Raw genomic sequence first — 20,526 nt, forward strand, 5'->3', positions numbered from 1 at the left:
GCAAAGTCTATTATTATTTTTCTTTGAGTATTCATCTTCACCTATCGAAGCAAAATACATACATAAGTGCTGAACATCAGAGAAGTATCAGCTTAGCATTACCAACAGGGCTGCAAACATTTATAAGTGCTGCGTACTGCCGCTTTTACAGCGTGCCTCGAATAAGCTTAATGTGGGTAAACGAAATTTTTTTTACAATGAAAAATATTTCCATTATAGTTGAAATGCACTGCAATGCACATAATGTTTGTTTGCATAGTAGCGGTCGCCCATCAGCAGGCAATGGCAAACTTTCGAGTGTATTTCTGATACGAAAAAGCTCTTTATAAAAAATCATCTGCCGTTCGAAAGCGGCATAAAATTGTAAGTCTCACCATTTGTGGAAAAGCATCAAGGCTCACAGCACAAATCGGAGGGGCAGCTCAGCCAAAGTGTCAATTATATGTATTATTATATATACTTATAATGTTGTACTATAAATTTAATTAATTGAAAAAATATAGAGTTGCCAACTCACATGATCTATGCCTAGTGTGGAGTTGTAGCTTCGTCATGGATCACAATGTTTATACACAAGAAAGGACGTAATCACCAATTATAAATATATCATACCAGGCTGTTCGATAAGTTTTGCGGTTCGATAAGAAAATCACAATTTTATGGTTTGAAATACACTTTATTATGCAGTATAGTCCCTCTGAGCATCAATACACTTGTTCCAAAGAGATTCCAATTTATGGGCTGCAAAATATACTTACACAGACTTTATCATTTGATAAAAAACGCTTTCCATGCATGCATTTTTTAGGTTTGGAAACAAATGGAAATCGCTAGGCCAATTTTAGTGAATACGCTATGCTATAACAATTCGAAATTTAATTCATGGATTTTTTCCATTGTTAAAATACTCTTATGGCAGGGTGCGTTGCTCTGATGGAAAAGGTTTTTTTCTTTTGCAAACTGAATTTTTTTTACAAATTTTTTCCTTCAGTTCGTCTAAAGCGGTACAATAATATTCAGAATTTATTGCTTTACTAGTTTGCAAGTAATCCGCAAACAAAATTCCTTTGGCATCCCAAACAACTGATGCTAACACCTTCTTGGCCGACTTCTCGACACGAACTCGCTTCGGAGCCAAAGAACCAGGTTACCATCGCTCTTTAGCCTCTTGTTTTGATTTCTGATCGTGGTAATAGACCCAAGTCTCATCCATAGTGAGAATCATGTACAAAATCCACTTTATTCTTTCGAAAACGCTCTAAATGTTGCTGATAAAGTTGCATTCGCAAATGTTTCCGTTCCATTGTTAGCGAATGCGGCACTCATTGGGCACACAACTTTCCGAAACCCAATACTTCAGTCAAAAGAATACTTAGGCTGCCCAATGAGATTCCCCTACTAAGTCTTTTTCAGTCACTCGACGCTTTTGAACCTTCCAAAAATAAAAATTCAACCACTGTACGATACCCGATTTTTTCCATTGTAGAAAATACTGTGACACGGGGACACTAAATGGATACGTTCATATGAAGAGTGTACCAACATAATAAAAAAAATGTAGGCTAGTGGCAACGCCTTCTCTTATCGAACCGCAAAACCTATTGAACAACCTAGTACATACCACATATATTTTATTTTAAGCGATTTAATCTAAATGGGAACCAGTAGTAAAGTCTACTAAATCGCCACTATTTGGAAATGGTTTAACCACCAAAATTTTCCAATAACAATATGAGATTTAATTCAGAATATTTTTATCTTACTCAGCTTACCCTTTGACAATCCCCAAACTGGACGCCCGTGTTAGCTTGACGCACTGCGTGTTGGCGTTTTAACGCTGATATTCTGAGTGTTGTTGTTGTTGTTGTTATTATTATTGGTATTGTTGGTGTTGTTACGACAACTAAGGCTGAAAGTAAAAACAAAACAATATGTATGTATATGGCGTCGTCATTGGTGTTTTAAAGTGATTTTGGAGGAAAAGATGTTTCGTGTGTGTATGTGTGCACACTCATATACACATATAAGCATTTATAAGATAATATTTGAATTGTTAGAGGAAGGCGCAGCGATTGGGGTGGGCAATGCGTGGTGTGCGGTGGGCTTAGGAGGCAGTTAATATGCGCCGCTCCACTCCGCTCCGCTCAGTAACAAACAACAACTCTCTGATGGACCGCAATACCGCAAATTGTTTGCGCTTGAAAATCGTAAGCAGGTAGATCGACAGATCAGTTGTGACGCGATACTTGTACGAACTACACCACAAAGTATCTCAACAAGTACGAAAAGGCGTTGTGTTGCTTCTGTCGTCGCCGGTTCACAAATAATACGAATAAATCGAATCGAATTGAATTTGACGGTGTGTTGCCGTTGTTGAAATATACTTGTTGTTGATATATATTTGTTGTCGTTTCAAAACGATTATTAGCCATTCTCAAGCGCATCTTACTGGAGATGAAACTAATTGGATCGAATTGAGAATCTTTGATGTTTTTGTTATTTATTTATTAAAAAATATTAACATAAATTGTTCGTTGTCTAAGAACGTAAAGCAGTCTTCAAATTATTAATTGATTTGCGACTATGATTTGTTGATCGATTGGTTAAGGTGAATCGCGTAATCGATGATGAGATTTGCTTTAATGTGTTGAAGATAATGTGAAGTTTTAAGTTCTTTTTTTAATGATAGATATTTGTTGTAATGAGTGTGCGAAGATTGGCTGCAAGGAATTAAAATTTAAAATTGGTTACTTATGCTGCATTAAGCAGGGACTGCAAAAAGGTAATAATTTATTTTACGTTGCGAAAAATTACAATACGAAATGGAGTAAAAATTTTGTTAACATTGTTGACAATTACCGAATTTAAATACTATTACAAAGAAAAAAGTTAAACTATTCTTAATTAAACAAATGAAATTAAGCTACAACCACAAAACGAAACTAATATTATAAAACAAATGGACCCTTGACTTTATTCTTTCGATCCTACGGATTGAAGCCACTTCATAATTTCAGATGGTTTTTATGAAAAACTTTCTTCTGTTGAAAGCGACTTACCTGTATAGTAATGTCGTCGACCTATTCAAACCTTTAAGCCAAGGAGTATTCTAAGGCCCTTATCTAAGGTGGAAGCCATTAATGGTGTTGGAAAAGCCGTGAGGGGTCGGAAATATTTGTGTGCGTACAAATATTTTTACAATCAATTGCACCAAGAGACAAGTAGGACAAAAAAAAAAAAATAAAAACAAAAAAAAAAACATAAACTAGTAAAAATAAATAAAACACTTAAACAGTCAATTTTAGATAGGGGAGCTCTATCCGAGCGAATATTACCAGATCTCATGGTTTAATCGAGAAATTTAAACCGATTGGAGATATGCTCACTCATCTTATATTATACAATATATGTCATATAATGTGGGAGTAGAGCTTAATTATTTTAAGGCACTTTTCGAATTCTTGCAACCAATGACCAACCGGTTTACTACTACTATCACATCGAGGTGTACCATTAGTTATACATTTCACAATACTTTTTCATTCTACAATATTTATTTCACCCTCTTAAATGTATCGGTGTCGGAAAAATATGCCTATGCCACCATTTTTTTCCACTTCTCCAGTCTCGGAAACAGTTATTAAACTCTATTTCTTCAAGGGTCTTCAGTTCAAGTAAAGTTTAGCGCTTAATATTTTTTAAGAACTCCAAATGACGTCCTTCGAGTGATTTTTTTTTTTTGATTCATTGAAGACACTCGCGGCTAAATTAGGTGAATAGGTGAATGCGGTTGTTGAACTAAATGTGGTATATAGACCGGGGTTGGTCAAAGTGTGCATGTGACATGAAGCATTATCTCACCAGAAGTCTAAAATTTTTCTTCGAGGAACTTTATGCAAATAAATGATAATTTGACGAATATTTTCTTAAATCGATTTAGCCACAAATCTTAATCTTTTAATCATGCCTGGCCCTAGATGCAATGAAACAGGGTGAGCTCTGTGGAAATGTGGAAACAAAAGAGATAATAGCTATGTTTTAAGGTAATATAAAATTAAATATTTTAAAATATTGGTGGTTGTTATTAAGCAAAAATGAAATCAGCTTCTCCGACATATGCAGATGACCACAAATAAATCAAGAAAGTTCTATAATTCACTTCCGAGGGAGTCGAGAGGCGTCCATCTGACTATAATCTCGTAAAGTAGTATAGACCTAATAACGGTCATATACAGCCAGTGAGTGTTTTTCGGTGAAAAATAATACATAGATTACTTCAAAAAACTAAGGGTTGGCGTGAAAAGGATAATTATATTTTTATTATTGCATCATTTAGTTTGAATAAAGGCGGTGTTGACACAGTTGACAAGGTGCTTTCCGGTTACAACTGCGAAAGGAAAACACACAGAAAGACATTGACTGTATTCGCCAATTTGCCGACATATCTGTTTCGCATGCATATTCGCATCACATATTTCTAAAAAGATTAGCCCAAATTGGCAAATGACGCAAAAATCTAATGTAAGTAGAAATTTCTTGCTAGAATTTAGATGGTCTCTTGTAATGTGCACAATGGAAATGTATGTGTTACGTGTATTGTAGGTTATCTGCTTAAAACTGTAAAAAAACAAGGATTTTCGCAAATCAATTAAAAAAATAAATAAAATGGATTCCCGCTAACTTTAACTATTTGGTTAAACTTTGTCTCACTCTCTTGAAAGTTTTTTTCCACGCGCTTCGCATATTTAATAAGACTACCTGCATTATTTGCGAAAGGTTACCAAAAATGGGTCATCACTTCCGTTCAACGGATTACATCCAAACGACATAAAATATACGGGTATTGAGTTCAAAAACAAATAAAAAAATTGAACTAAATTGACATACCAAAAATATCTTAAAATACTGAAGGTGGATCTGCATTAAAACGGAAATAAAAATTGATTGGATATAAGCAAATTTTACGTACTTGAAGTGTTAGCGTTAATAAACTAGATTAAATTTTAATTAATTTTTAATTGAAAGTTGTATCTATATACACATCAATTATAACAAAACAACACAATATAAATAAAATAATCTAATTTGCAAAATTAAATTCGTTTAAAAAATACACGTTATGACTTTGTAAAAATGTTGCATTAACTTATGCAGGCAGACACTTGAATCCAGTGCACTGTAAAAACATTAATTTTTTTTTTTTCACTAAAACCAATGACGATTAGTCAGTGAGTTCCATGCTAGTGTGAGTAATTACCTAAGAATGAAATAACATCCAATAAACCAACAAACGAACACTTAAATCGGCAAATCGCATCGTCCCGATTGACTTGTTTGACTTGAGCGCGTGCAATCGGAGTAAAAAAGTGAAACCAATTAACGCGATTTTTTCGCATCATTGCTCCCTCTGACCGTACCCCACATTCCACTTAGTGTAGCACAACAAGTTGTTCGCTGTCGTCAAATGTTGCATGTGGAGTGGCGTGCAAAGTGTTCCGGCCCTTTGGGAGCACACCTGTGTATTGCCAATTGTCTCACTTTTGGTTTATTTTCGTGTTTTTTTCGCTTTAATGTTTATTACAATTTTACTATTACAATGTTTAGAGTTTATTGGCTGGCGGTTGCGCTGAAGCGTGAAAATTCTCATTGTTCCAAACATCTGTTCGTCTGGCGTATTTGTTGTTTACTTGTAACTCTACCATCAGCAACAACAACTATAAATTAAAATTGAAGCACATACATGTTTTCTGTGATCAATATTCAGCACAACAACGATCAGTGCAGCGCATATTAAATGTTTTAAAAATAAAAAAATGTATGAAATTGAGTTAAAAGAATTTCGCTGCGCATGCTCACCGCCTAAATCAAGTCACATCGAATCTGGCTAACTGCCGCTGTCGTCATCATTACAAACCTGCTTCAAGCGCGCAAGCGCCAACTCAACCGGTGCGAGCTTTAATAACTTACAGCGATTGTGCGAGCTTGTTTACGCGCTCACTTAACTCGCTGCGTATCTGAATGCGTTCGTCGTCGTCGCTGCTGCCGCTAGCACTTGAGTGACGAAGATTAGCTGAAAAACGCAATTGCGTTTTAGTGGACGCCGTCATTAAATTGCAAATTGTGCAGGTTGCAGTGGGGACGGGTGGACAGCGTGGTGCACAGCAACCATCATGGTCAGCCCACATGCTCTTACTATATACGCGTGCGCTGCGCACTTTTTGCCGCCAACGTTCGACGCCAATTCGATACGCGTACTAGTCGAATCGTGTGGTCAGCGCGGTAGCTTGTTCACTGATTGACTAGCTGTCTGATTGTCTTTATGCTAGTTTGTCTTTAAATTTTATTGTTGCGCTCCGCATGTGTGCCAAATCGAGTTCGTTTCTTTTGTCTTTTGATTGTCGACCCAATTTCCTTCAGCTACAACGGGATTGCAGTTGATCGTTTCCTTTTTCACTTTTCAGCACTGCGCTTTTACTTCCATTCATATAGTTTCAAAAGCAAAAAAAAATTGTGTTCATTCATTTCTTAGTTGAGCGATATTTATGTTGGCGCTATTTTTATGAGTTTCTTTGTATGTGTGTAAGTATGTATGGTGTAGATACCACTTTAATGCATTCAACTACGTTTTTATATTTATATTATGTATGGTTTGTTTTGTGCTATTCCAGTTACATTTCGCAGTAGTTGCCCTATGTAATCGAGCTGAGTGGGCGGTGCGCGCGCAGCGAAGTCAATTCGTTTCATTTTGATCTTGTTTCCGCGCTCGTTTTTTTAACTTACTAATAATTTGTTGCGGTTAGCAAATTGTTTTCTGATGTTTTGGTTGTTATTGTAGTTTCAATGGAAATTCACCTGGCAGCTGTTGGTTACTGGTTATACCAATGGGGCTAACGCTTACAATTTTTAGGAGGGTTGTAAAATGCTTCAACCTCAATGTTTTGGGCAAGAAATTAATTTGTGAAAAGGGGAAATGTTTTTTTTTAATTTGTTTGCATGATAATGAAATTATTGTATCGGGTGTTTATTTAGCTGCATGAGAACTATCGATATCGATAGCTACAGCTGAGAATGGAAAACTGTGTTGACATTTCTGTTCAGTAAGTTTTGACCAGTGATCGTTAATGCCAGAACAATGCTAATTTATAACGCAAATTTTCTTTGAAAAAAATAAGTCCGTTCGCGAATTTCATAGAGCACTGGCGGCATCATCGGTCTATACGAGGGGTGCCTTTTATATGTCGAGATTAGAGAACAAAAACAAATTTTAATCATCGCAAATCACTTTATTGTTTTTCAAAATATTCTCCATGAAGATCTATACACTTTTGCATGCGTTTGAACCAATAGTCGAAGCACTTTTGCCACTCTGAATGAGGTACCTCCAAAACATGCATTCTGAATGCCGCAACCGCTTCTTCAGGTGTCGAAAAACGTTGACCTCTCAGTTTGTTTTTTACGTACGGGAATAAAAAGAAGTCATTCGGTGCCAAGTCAGGACTATACGGCGGATGACCCATTAATTCGATGTTTTGGGTGCTCAAAAATGCAGTTGTTTGAGCCGATGTGTGAGAGCTCGCATTGTCCTGGTGAAGAGTGATCCGTCTTTGGCGATTGGTTTTCCTAATTTCTTGGAAGACAACTGGCAAACAAATGGTTGTGTACCACTCAGAATTTACTGTTCTGCGTTGTTCTAGTGGTACGGTTGTAACATGTCCAGTTTTTCCGAAAAAACAGGCGACCATTTGCTTGGAAATGCTTCGTGCGCGAACAACTTTTGTTAGATTTGGCTCATCTTGAAACACCCATACGACTGCTGTTTACTTTCGGGCTCATACGCGTAAATCCATGATTCATCAACTGTCACGATGTCATAGACGTGTTTTGAAGCCCCGCGATCGTATTTTTTGAGCATTTCCTTCGACCAATCGACACGAGCCTTTTTTTGAGCGATTGACAAATTGTGTGGGATCCAACGCGAACAAATTTTTTTGACAGTCAAATCTTGCAATATCAGTTCGCGCACAGCATCAATGGTTTTCGGGACCACAACTGATTTTGGACGACCTTCACGAAATTCGTCTTGGAGTGAACTACGACCACGATTGAATTCACCATACCGTCGATAAACACTGGTCCTTGATGGAGCTTCATCGTCAAAAAATGAATTAAGTCTATCCATGCAATGTTGCTGAGTTAACCCACGTCGAAAGTTGTAAAAAATAATCGCACGAAAATGTTCACGATTTAATTCCATTTTTGGACCGAGATGAATCTTTTAAGTTACTGTAAACAACACAAATAGCGTTGGTATTTCAAAACGTTCTGAGTACGTAAAAGCCAAAAAATGTCAAACTTTGCGAGACAGCTGTCAGTTGCCAGATTGCAACACCAGGGTTGCCAAATCCCGAAATATAAAAGGCACCCCTCGTATTTCTTTCGAAATGAGGAAAAAGTTCCCGTTATGGTAAATTTTTGTTTCAAAAAATTAACTAGCTAAACATCGACGGCATTTGGTTCCAACAAGACGGCGCAACTTGGAGTGATCGAACTTGTATTTACGACTATGTAACTTGTACTGGCGGGGAACATATGCTGGATATCATATTCAAAAAATTAATGCCTATAAATAACGAAATTATCTACTAGATTATAATAAAAAAAAAACACCAAATCATTCCATTCATTCATGCAATTTATATTTTGTCTTATCATTTCAAGTTCTCAATTTATTAAAAACACACGAAATAAAATAAAACTAAGGCAGCGCTAGCTTCAGATGCTATCGGCTGAAAGGGGGAAAAGTAAACAAATTTCAGCCACACCTACAGCCAAACTTCTTTATAACAAAGCGCTTCATGGTGACTCTGCGCAATACAGAAACTCTCTCTATAAACAATCTTTTCGCGGTTACCTACCTTGTGAGTGCGGGAACTCAAGTATATGTAGGGATATACAAATATATATGTCCATGTATTTCACGTTTATTATATTTTTGACTTTGCAAATATTTGTCCAAAATAATATTTAATAATTGTGTTCTCTTTAGTTAATTCCATTTTACGTTTTTGTCAATGATATTTTTATTTCTTTCTCCTCCCTTGACTCATTTTACTATCAAAGTTCACGTTTTTGCAATTTTAGAAAAAAAGGTGCATAAGAGTGATTGTTTCAACCTGGTTTTTGATACTGGGTTGTGTTTTACTCTCTTAATGTGTGTTTTTCCATATAAAGAAAGTGAAATTTATTGAGCAGTTACTGTTGTTGTTGAGAAAAAAAATGCCAGTCTAACGGTTAGACGCGATAGAAGTGAAACCTTCCGTAAAACAAACTGAGAGAGAATAAGACGAAAGCAGCATTAGGAGCGGGATAATTATAGGTTCATTATAATATTGCTATAAAGTTCATATTTTATTTTCTTCATTTTATTATTATTCATCCTCAATGTTTTCAATTTCAACAAATGATACGAGTGGCTTATGATAGCTAAAATATGATACAAATGCTTTGGTTTCGATGTTGTCAACATATCTTTGAAATACCGCGTCAATGGTTGTTTTTGATCGTGTTGTCGATTCAGTGCGATTGTTACACATTTTTAAATTGAATGTTGTATTGAGGACGTCAATTAAAGGAACCGCTGTGTCCAATGCAAAATTTACGTTAAAATCGCCACTTAAAATCATTGGAACTTTATTGTAATCTTTTCTAAGTATCCGCGATACTTCTGGTGTATACTTTATTAAATTTTCGTGAATGAATTCCGTGATGCTATTTATTGATTTTTTTTTTCTGTCGATATTCACGACACTTTTCTGCATTATTTTTCGACATAATTGCGGTAAATATTTAAAAATGAAAATATTTACGAATATAAAAATACACACGCGGTTGCTATTATGAGCGTCCCCAGCAAAACCTGCGTGACCGAAACTCTAACACAATTACATTTTTTTGAATGTTACAAACACATATGCACGCAGGTTTTGCTGGGGCGTGACCGAAACTCTAACACAATTACACATATGCACTCGTATTTGTTTGAAAATCGACTTTTTTTTTTGGTTCTCCGTCACCTTTGGAAAATGTGTAAACAGTAAACAAACTTTATTCATATATTTTTCCTTATTTTTGCATCAGTAAAATTAAACAAACGCCGTAGCCGAATGGGTTGGTGCGTGACTACTATTCAGAATTCACAGAGAGAACGTCAGTTCGAATCTCGGTGAAAACACCAAAATTAAGGAAAACTATTTTTCTAATAGCGCTCACCCCTCAGCAGGCAATGGCAAAACACCGAATGTATTTCTGCCATGAAAAAAAGCTCCTCATAAACATATCATACAATAAAATAAAATAACTGTATAAACAATTTTTTTTTCTTGTGATTCGAACCAAGAATTTTGGATCGGAAGCTCACATTGCTAGCCGCTCGGCTATCGCGCCATGCTGTTGGCGCTGGCCTAAAAGTTATTTAGTTCGTCGCTACGTTTATATGTAATATTCGTAGCCAAGAGTGTCGCTGTTTTCGTTTCACTTTTTCTCAAATCACTCCCAACGATTCTAAAGAAGTTTTCACTTCAAAAATTGTATTTGTAAGCGTAAAAATATTGATGAAGAGACTAAAATATCCGGAGGAATTAAAAATATTGCTTGACATTGGAAAACATTTCATTATAAAGAGTGCTTAGTGATGTTCGATATGTTTTTAAACGTGGGAGTATTTTTATCTCTTTTAGAGACTGATTCTTCAGTTGAACATGTTGGTTGAATTTATTATTTTTTGTTGTTGTAGATTCGTTTATAAGTTATATATAACATATATTATGCACGTCAGAGAGTACGGCCGATGTAAATCGAATGTGTGTTCCTTTCGCTTTATTTGCAATTTACATTATTTCGATCAGTAAAGTACCCCTACACATGTACTTCATAATATGTTGTATTATTCGAATGGTTGTCGCTGCAATATTACATTTTAATTTTACAAAGACTGTGAATTTTGCCTAAATGTGTAGGTTTTTTTTAGAGGGAATACTGGTATAATGCCGCACGCTTTGAAAAAAACAGATGCAAAGTGGGGTAGAGAAGTGTATCGCAATCCTCAAACTGAAATGAGGACTCTCCGGGGCTTATAATTTATTTGTTGTTCGAGAAGTTCGTATGCAGATTCCTTTGAATTTGAAAAGAGCCTTTGATTAGAAGGGTGTTTGTAAATGCGCAAGTTCACACATCCGTACCTGCAACTCCATTATTAGCATTTAATTGAGGTACTCGTATTTAATTGTTCCTCGCATTTTTATATTCATTTGTGCATCTGCCAACATAATATTGTTGCTAGTTCCAATGAATTGTTATTCTCGTTTAAAATTGTAAAGTGTTGATTTGGATAAATGCATTTGCATTTAACGTCCATTGAAATATTTTCAAACCAAATAAAAAATCCATTGCATATTTTTGTTTAATGTATGTATGTATAAAATATGTATTTTAAAAGCTTTTTTTATTGAGCAAACATTTTAAATTTCACACGTATTTTAGCTACTTTATAGTTAAAAATTATTATTGTCGATTTTGAAATAATACGGTGCACGAAATCAAAACAAAAAATGTTTGCTAATCAGTCCATATTGAATCTTTTAATCTTTACTTTTAATAATTTTTAAACATTTTTCGTGTAAGGGCAATACAAAAAAATTCTAAAAAAAGCATTTTAGAACTGACCAAGTTCGACTGTGTATTCAAATTTCAATATAATCTTTAGGTCACGTCTAGCTGGATAAAAAGTATTGTGCAAGGTGGGGCAAAATTAATCATCCAATTTTGCTTTTGAATCCATTTTTACTGAATAAAAAATAATAATTTTGAGTGATGGAAGTCTTTTTTTGCCCTTTACATGATCTAATGCTTGTCTGTCCGTATACTCTAGCTATCTAGTTCAAAAGTGTCAAATATGACAGATGGGCTGGACATATCTGTTATAAAGGGTGTTTTTTTAGTGGTTAGGTTTTCAAGTTGGCACTACTTTTTTCGTAGATGGTCTTTTTGACAGCTGTCACTTGATTTATGCTCAGTTTGGTTTGCCATTTCATAATGAATAGACTTACACCTGAACAACGTTTGCAAATCGTGCAAATTTATTACGAAAATAATGGTTCGGTTCGCGCGACGCATCGAAGAAAATTTTGTTCAGCGATGAAGCTCACTTTTGGTTGAATGGGTATGTCAATAAGCAAAATTGTCGCATTTGGAGTGAACATAATCCACAAGCCATTGCTGAGACGCCGTTACATCCTCAAAAAGTCACTGCTTGGTGTGCTCTATGGGCAGAGGGAATCATTGGTCCATATTTCTTTAAAAATGAAGCCGGCCATAATGTTACAGTCAATGGAGAGCGCTATAGAGCCATGATTAATGACTTTTTCGTGCCTGAATTGGACGATGTTGATGTGGACGACCTTTGGTTCCAACAAGACGGCGCTACATGCCATACAGCCAACGCAACAATCGATTTATTGAGGGAAACTTTTGGTGAGCGCATTATCTCGCGCCGTGGACTTGTGGCGTGGCCTCCAAGATCGTGCGATATAACACCGCTGGACTATTTCTTGTGGGGCTATGTGAAGTCGCTTGTCTACGCAGATAAGCCCGAGACGATTGACGTCTTGGAAGAGAATATTCGGCGCGTTATTGCTGACATACGGCCCCAACTGCTGCAAAAAGTGGTCGAAAATTGGGCCTCTCGGCTGGAATTTATTCGAGCCAGCCGCGGCGGCCACTTGCCCGAAATCATTTTTAAAACATAATGGCAAACCCTTATCTTTATAATAAAGCTAAATTCTTGGCCATAACATTAAATTATATACGTTTTATTTTATCTTGAAAACCTAACCTCTAAAAAAAACACCCTTTAGTATCTGAAATATCTACTGATGATAGCAGTTTTGGCGCAGTATGTCATAAACGTGCACGCTTGTTATTAAGTAGCGATGAAAAGTTCCAAAATTATTTTTTTTATAATTTAATTTTGTTTATAATTTAGTTTTGTACTATGGATTGAATTTTCACTGTACGCTAATCTTAATTTTTTTCTAATAAAAATGAATTGCTTTTGTTATATAAATACATCTGTAATATGGATCTCATTATTATTTTTTTGCACAGCCTTTTGGGGAAAAGATTTAGAGTTTGGATCTTTCATCCAGAAGACGAGTATGTGGATGCTTCCAACACTGACTGGTTTTCACACGCAAAAGTTCTCAATATCTGCGTGCGCAATAGTTTCTCTTTGTGTGAACTACGTTTTTAACGTTTGCATAATTATTTGAGTGGGTTAGAACTTCACATTACTTTTATTAGTATGGAATTCCAAGTTTCTACCTAAGTTTCTACAAATTATTCCTTTTGGCACTTGTTGTATTAGGTATGGGAATAAGTTTCGTCCTTTCTTCGCTAAAGTTACGCATTATTTAAACTGTTAAATAATACATGATACCATGTAAAATATGTGGCATTGGAAGCTACAACTTTACTGGTCCATTCATTGAGCCAATTTGCAATACTATCGTAAGAAGTGAACTGCTCTCCAATAAGTACTGACTGCACTGATCGGAACAGATGGTAGTCCGAAGGTGTAATGTCTGGAGAATACGGCGGGTGGGGCAAGATTTCCAATTCAGTCCCTCTAAATATTTCTGGACCGATTTAACAACGTGTGGCCTGGCGTTGTCACGCAGCAAAATCAGTTTGTCCTGTGTACCGTCCCATTCCGGCCGCTTTTCTTTGAGAACTCCATTTAAATGCATTAGCTGCAGTTGATAACGATCGCCATTGATAGTTTCAGATGGTTTAAGAAGTTCATAATAGATGCCACCCTTCCGCCCACCTTTGGAGGATGATTCTTTTTTTTCGCTATCGATGGGCCTGGTTCACCTGGCAGGTTCCAACATTTTCGAAGCTTAGGGTTATGAAAACAGATCCATTTTTCCTACCCAATGACGATGCGATGCAGACAACATTTTCTTTTCTGCCGTTCAAGAAGCACCTCACACGTCACCAAACGTCTCTCGATACCCCTCTCCTTCAATTGATGTGGCACCCAGTTACTTGATTTCTGGACCTTTTCCATCATGTGCAACATCCAACTCTTTAGACATATCATCAAAGGTTCGACATGCGTCTTCATCCAGTAACGTTGTAGTGCCCCTTCGCGATCTTTATTACTCACGTCGAAATCACCACTTTGGAAGCGTCTAAATCATTCTTTACAAGTTGTATTTGATGGAGCGTGATTACCGTAAATATTGATCAATATACGACACATTTCAGCTGCACTTTTCTTTAAAAGATAATAATGAAGCATGACTTCCCGCAAATGCTGTTTTTTCGGGACGAACGTAGACATTTTTGACGTCAGATAAACAAGGATCTTTACGCTTCAAAAGAATGTCAACTACTGCGATCGAGACCTCACCTATACACCTTCAAATTACCAGTATATTACTAGAGCGAACACAAAAATAGTATTAGCAGCGGCACCTCTTTTGCGAGGGCGTAAATTTATTCCCATACCCAATACTGTCTTTAAGGGTCACAAAATCGAAATTTTTTTTCTTCACTCATCTTATAGTAAATCATTTCAAGAATGTTGTGTCAAAATTTTAAGTGGATCGGAGCAGAACTCTCAAAGTTATAGCCTTTGTAGGCACTCTACCTCGAATGCGGAGCATTGATAATTTTTCAGAGTCATTTTTTCAAACGCGTTTTTCCCGAAACGACTTCTTAAAAGTCGGTGCCAATCACAACTCCGAAACTATTCAACCGATTATTTTCAAATTTGGCACACGTTTTCTAAATCAAAAATACCTCCCCCCCACACTGTTTTATTTTTTTTTTTTTTTTAAGGTTGTTTTTCACTTATAAATATGGCGAAATTGTTCGCCAAAAATGCTCGTTTTACGTTTTTTTGCCACCAAAACTACAAAAATGAAAAAAAAAAAAATTTATTCATGTGGGGGGGAGCATACTTTAACTGAAAAATTCGGCTTTTTTGGTTTCAGATGATTCTCCGACGAATGCCGATTGGCACCGCAGAGCACCTCTCGAAAAACATATCTCCAAAAAAACTCTGTCATGGGCTTATTTGTCAATATTTTTTTAATCATATTTTTTAAAAACTTATTGAAAAGATGTACAATAACATGCAACTGATTTTATTAAAGTATCTTAAGCCATATTTCTGTAAAAAATTCAAAAAAAAAAGTGTTTTTTTTAGCACTAAACCCTACCACCCCCTTAAACTTCTGATATTGTTAGCGTGTGTTTTTTAGCTTATACCTTGTCTGTTGGTTAGCTTATACCAAATTTAAATTTAAGAAAAATAATAGTGTATGCTTAAAATTAGTTAATTTATACGACTTAATTATTTTTCATAGTGCGGAATATCCCCAAAAGTAATGTTTAATCATAAATATATTTATTACAAAAGCAAAAAAAATTGAATGAATCGCCCCTTTAATAGTCCAAAAGGATAAACATTTTTTATATTTCTGTTTTTAACTCTTTTGAGAAAATCTAAGAGTTACACACTTCTAATAAGTGAGTGCCAAATCTTTTATACTGCTCTCATTACTTCCCCTGTGTAACTCCCATGCCACATTTCGCTCTCTGTTTTAAGCGATTTTGAGTTGTGATTTTATATTTTTTTATCATTTAAAATGAAATTAATGAATAAAAAAAACCATTGACATTGTTAATTTAGTTTGCACATGTAGAGATAAGCTATATTTTATTTTTATTGTGTATGTATTTAGTTACTGTATTCCTTTTTTGGTGATATTAAACCATTAAGCTCCTTATCGCATAATGCTGGCTTCCCATTTTTGTACAACCGGTAAATGCGTGGGCCATTTCGGTACTTTGCTGCAGAGGCTCCGTTAACCGAATGTGTTGTTACCATGTGGTGACAATTTCGGACCTATTAATGCAAATATACAGCATTGACTTAAAGTTAAGTCAATGTAATCGTAATTAAAGATTTATCTCTTATATTTAAGTCTTTTTTGTTTAGAATTTAGCGGTTTAAAAAATATGCTTTCGTGTTCGATATTTTCTCCGCCAGCATTAACACGTCGTGAAAAATTCGTATAACAGTCTGCCAGTGGAATGGAACCTACGATGATAGTTCAGCTTTCTATCTAACGTATGCGGATAAAAATATAAACTCACTTTCAGCTAAAATTGCACTTGGTGCAAAAAGAAAATCACCAAGAAAAAAACTTAAGAGAATAGTAAAGATATCATCCCAGCTTTTAGTAAGTTGAAGAGCATTTTAATATATTAAACATAGTCGTAAATATTATATTGAGAGAGCTGCAGTGTCAAAAATTGATGTGCCCATTTTGTGAGAATAATTCACTTCAAACGGATTTCAAATATACTGGTTATGATTTAATAATAACAAAACTCTTAAGAGAATTACCAAACGAAGCTAAAATATTTCTCACCTAACTCTTCAATCCAATCATAATTTAAAACCAGAATAGAACTCAAATAATCCCAATACAAATCGCGCGATAAGTTTGCTCCCGATTATTTCCTAACTAAAGGAAATTTGATTTCTGTTCCCCGTAATTGAACAAAGCCAGTTGATTCCCAAACATCAATTTGGTTTCCATAAACATAAAAATTTATTTCCGTCGAACATACTCGTATAAACACCGAACGTAAAGAATTTTGCACAGCAGCTTCTCTTGACATCTCTCAAGCTTCTGACAAAGTATGGCACAGTTGCCTACTTTACAAAGTAAAAAAATGTCTCCCAATAAATTTCTATGACTTTATAAACTTATACCTAGCCGATAGACACTTTTCGACAATAAAGGCAATGAAGTAACCAATCTGAAAAAAAAAATGTTGGTGCGGTACCCAACATTTACAACCAGACGTGAACAGTGTCCTCCAGTAAAGCTCAATGGCATCGAGATTCCACAGTCCAAAGAAAATAAGTATTTCGGCATCCATATATGGTAGACTCAAAACTCACTTGGAAAACTCACATTCGCACCAAAAGAAAAGCTTTTGGTTTTAAACTTACTTCTCTCTCCTGCTTACAAAAAATCCCAGTTGTCGCTACATAACAAAACAGGTGGCGCAAAATTAATCAATTATGGAAAGATTTTGATATAAGATATTTGACACTTGTGAGCTAGACAGCTGCAGCATACAAACAGACAAACAATGGAGCGCGTAAGGGTCAAAATAAAGATATCCGTCATTCAAAATATTTTTTTTTTTTAGTAAAAAGTTGAATGGTTAATTTTGCGCCACCCGATTAATTTTGCGCCACCCTTTAGAAGACCATTTTTAAACCCAATTTAGTTGTATTTATACATATATATTTTTATGTTACCATTAAATTAACATTATTTCAAAATAAGTTTACAAATATTGTAATTGTTAATTAACAGAAGCAATAAATAATGGAGTCAATAAAAAAACTTTAAACGTAATATGGGAAATTTTACCTTTTTTTCAAATAGACTTAAAAAAAAACGTATATGTATATAAAAACGGATGACGAGTTTAGAAATTCTCCATAAAGCAATAAAGTTCATGCTAAATTAAGAAATTAATTTGTAGGTGAAATATTAAGTGTGCAAAGAAAATGGTAACATCAGTCAGTCAGTACTTGTTAAACATAGATAAACACTGCGTACTTTCCCAGGATTCGCTTGCTTCAAGTTGTTACGGTTAAATGCATTGAATAAACTTCAAAATTCAGTTAAAGTGGTGAAGTAATCATTAGTGCCAAGACCAAGGCCGAAGAAAGATTTCGATGGTGAGTAAGATACAAGCGAGCCTACGTTTAAAAATCGGTCATAAAAATGACAAAATAATATTTTTTCGAGAATAAGTATCTGCTTAATTGGCCAAAGCAGCCAGTATATATAATGTGAAGTCCGAAATAAACAAGACTGGCATCATAAAAATGTTTTTGATGGCGCCATCTTTTTAATGACTACGCCCCATCTTTAATGACACCATCTAGCAGACTTCCAGTGAAAGCTTGGTGACATTCAGTTCAGTGGAAGTTACTGCATCTAAAGTGTCAGTATGTTTGTGTCATCGGCACAAAAATGAGTTTCGAACAAAGAGCTAATATCAAATTTTGTTTTAATATCGGTAAAAGGTTTACCGAAACATTTGAACTGATGAAAAAAGTGTATGGGGATGATTGTCTAGCTCGTGCTAGAGTTCATGAGTGGTTTACTCTTTTCAGAGATGGTTGGGGAGACATAAATCATCATGAACATACGGGCCGCCCAAAATCAGTAATCACCGAAAACTCCATCGAAATTGGTCGTAAACTTATCAAAAATGAACCGAAATCATCGTTGAAATTTATGGAATCGGAGTTAAAAATCTCTAAAACATCGATTTATCGCATCATTTGTGTTTACGCTTCCAAGGGAATTGTCCACAAGGAGTTCGTGCCAACGGGCCAAACCATCAATGCAATTATCTATCTTGGCGTTATGAAGCGTTTGTTGCATCGCATTCGTCGAATTCGCCATAAATATCACGAGGGAGGAAGCTGGCGCTTATTGCATGATAATGCACAATCTCATCGATCCACTTTTGTGACTGATTTTTTGACTAGAAATCGCATTTGAACCATCAATCACTCACCGTATTCGTCTGATATGACTCCCTGTGACATGTACCTATTCGGAAAATTGCGTTTTGTCATGAAAGGAAAACGTTTTGCGTCCGTAGAAGCCATCCAAAATGCTTGTACCGGCACCCTGTAGGGTATTCCGGTCAATCACCTGAAACACTCTTTCGAAAATCTTTTAGATCGCGCAAAACAATGTATCGAGGCCAGAGCGGACTATTTTGAATAAATAAACTCAAAGTTATCAGAACAAAGCTCATGTCGTTTCTATTTTAACTCAGACTTGTTTATTTTGGACTTCACCTTGTATTTAATTCCGCACAAGTTAGTACATAAATATTTGTATCGAGAAGTTTCTCACTAAACATCCTCAGTTTCAGTAGGAGTTTCACTTTGGCCTTGTATAATATTTTTAAAAGTAAATGACTTAAGTGGTTCTAAACAATATTACGTTAACTCAGAAATGTTGATGCATGCATACATAGGTATGTGGAGATAGAACAAATAATCAATAAAAAATTAACAGCGTAATCAAAAATGAAATCAACATTTATGCATTGGACGTTTATAAAATATTGCCAGGCAAGAATTTTGTCACTGATGGAGACATGTTGAACTTATCCAGCACGGCGATTTCAATTGAAACTGGATCGCATCGCAACCTTTTCGCTATAAAAATTGTATTCATATTTCAATTGCAAATTTCTTGTCCTAGTGATTCATCACGATCAGGTATTTTATTATTATTTATTTATTATATCTCCCAGTAACTGGCACAATCAACTGCCTGCTGACAAGTTGTTTTCTCAAATAGGTAACATTTACGTATACAAGTGTGCTGTTCTATTGTTTATAAATAATTACAAATTAGATGCTTTTGTGGAGCTGTTTGCTCCAGTTGAATATTAATGTGTGCATATTCACATTTTAGAGATGCCAATATTGGCGAAAATTTTCGATCTCGAGATTTAGGGATATTTTTCAAGTAATCCCGGCACTTAACTTCTCTAATATGAGTAAGTCTTCAATAACTGAAAGCTTTTAGGCATTACATAAAATAAAACCATTTGAAATTCACGATAAACTGATTTTAAAAATCACATATTTTTTTATAAGAAAGAATCTTAAATTAATAAAACATATATATTTTATTTAAAAATCCATACGAATCAGGAGCATAAACATCCCAAATAAAAATGCAAATATCAAGTACTTTTGGAAGTAATAAGTAATAAAATTTTCTGTGTAATTTACAAAAATATACAAAAACAAAACCAATAAACATATTTATGTTACTACATAAAATAAACATAAAAAATCGTATATAACTATGGTGAGATTAAAAAATCGAAAATTTCATAAATAAGATGAGTACACTTAAAATGTATACGTAAGAACAGCAGCTCATTTAAAATGGAGTCTTCTATTCTTGTACTGAGCCCGTTACATGGAAAATCTGCTGATAAAAAATATTTTTGGGACTCAGCACTTGTTGCACACTACCTGTGACTACCATTTGAGGATAATGACTCCTATCACCACCATATAAAAATAATTCAACTTATTTTATGAGAGCGCCGAATAAATTATAAGTTCTTCGATTTAAGGAAGTTTGCTTAGATTGATTTAGTATTTAAGCATTATCCAACTTTTCTTTAAAACATTTTGCTTTGTTTACTTTAGGGATGCTATGGGTACATAAATTTCAGTAAGTTTAAGTGCATTTATTTAATTTATATATAAATTGGCGCAAAATTAATTACCCTGTTGAAGAATTATAATTTTTGCGAATGGCGTCGTATTGTACAGTAAAAATAAAGATTTACATCCCTCAAAATAAATTTTTTTTATTT

The 20,526-nt window shown here is 35.0% G+C and overlaps 1 protein-coding gene across 1 annotated transcript in view; it reads left to right on the forward strand.

Annotated features, from left to right (window-relative positions):
• Positions 1-2,250: 2,250 nt before the first annotated feature.
• Positions 2,251-20,526, forward strand: part of LOC129239427 (uncharacterized) — a 161,288-nt gene continuing 143,012 nt past the window's right edge. Inside the window, exon 1 of the mRNA XM_054874901.1 lies at positions 2,251-2,782. The gene's annotated coding sequence lies outside the window, so the exon portion shown is untranslated. The remainder of the gene's footprint in view (positions 2,783-20,526) is intronic.

The sequence above is a fragment of the Anastrepha obliqua genome, chromosome 2 (assembly GCF_027943255.1).
Source record: "Anastrepha obliqua isolate idAnaObli1 chromosome 2, idAnaObli1_1.0, whole genome shotgun sequence".
NCBI lineage: Eukaryota > Metazoa > Arthropoda > Insecta > Diptera > Tephritidae > Anastrepha > Anastrepha obliqua.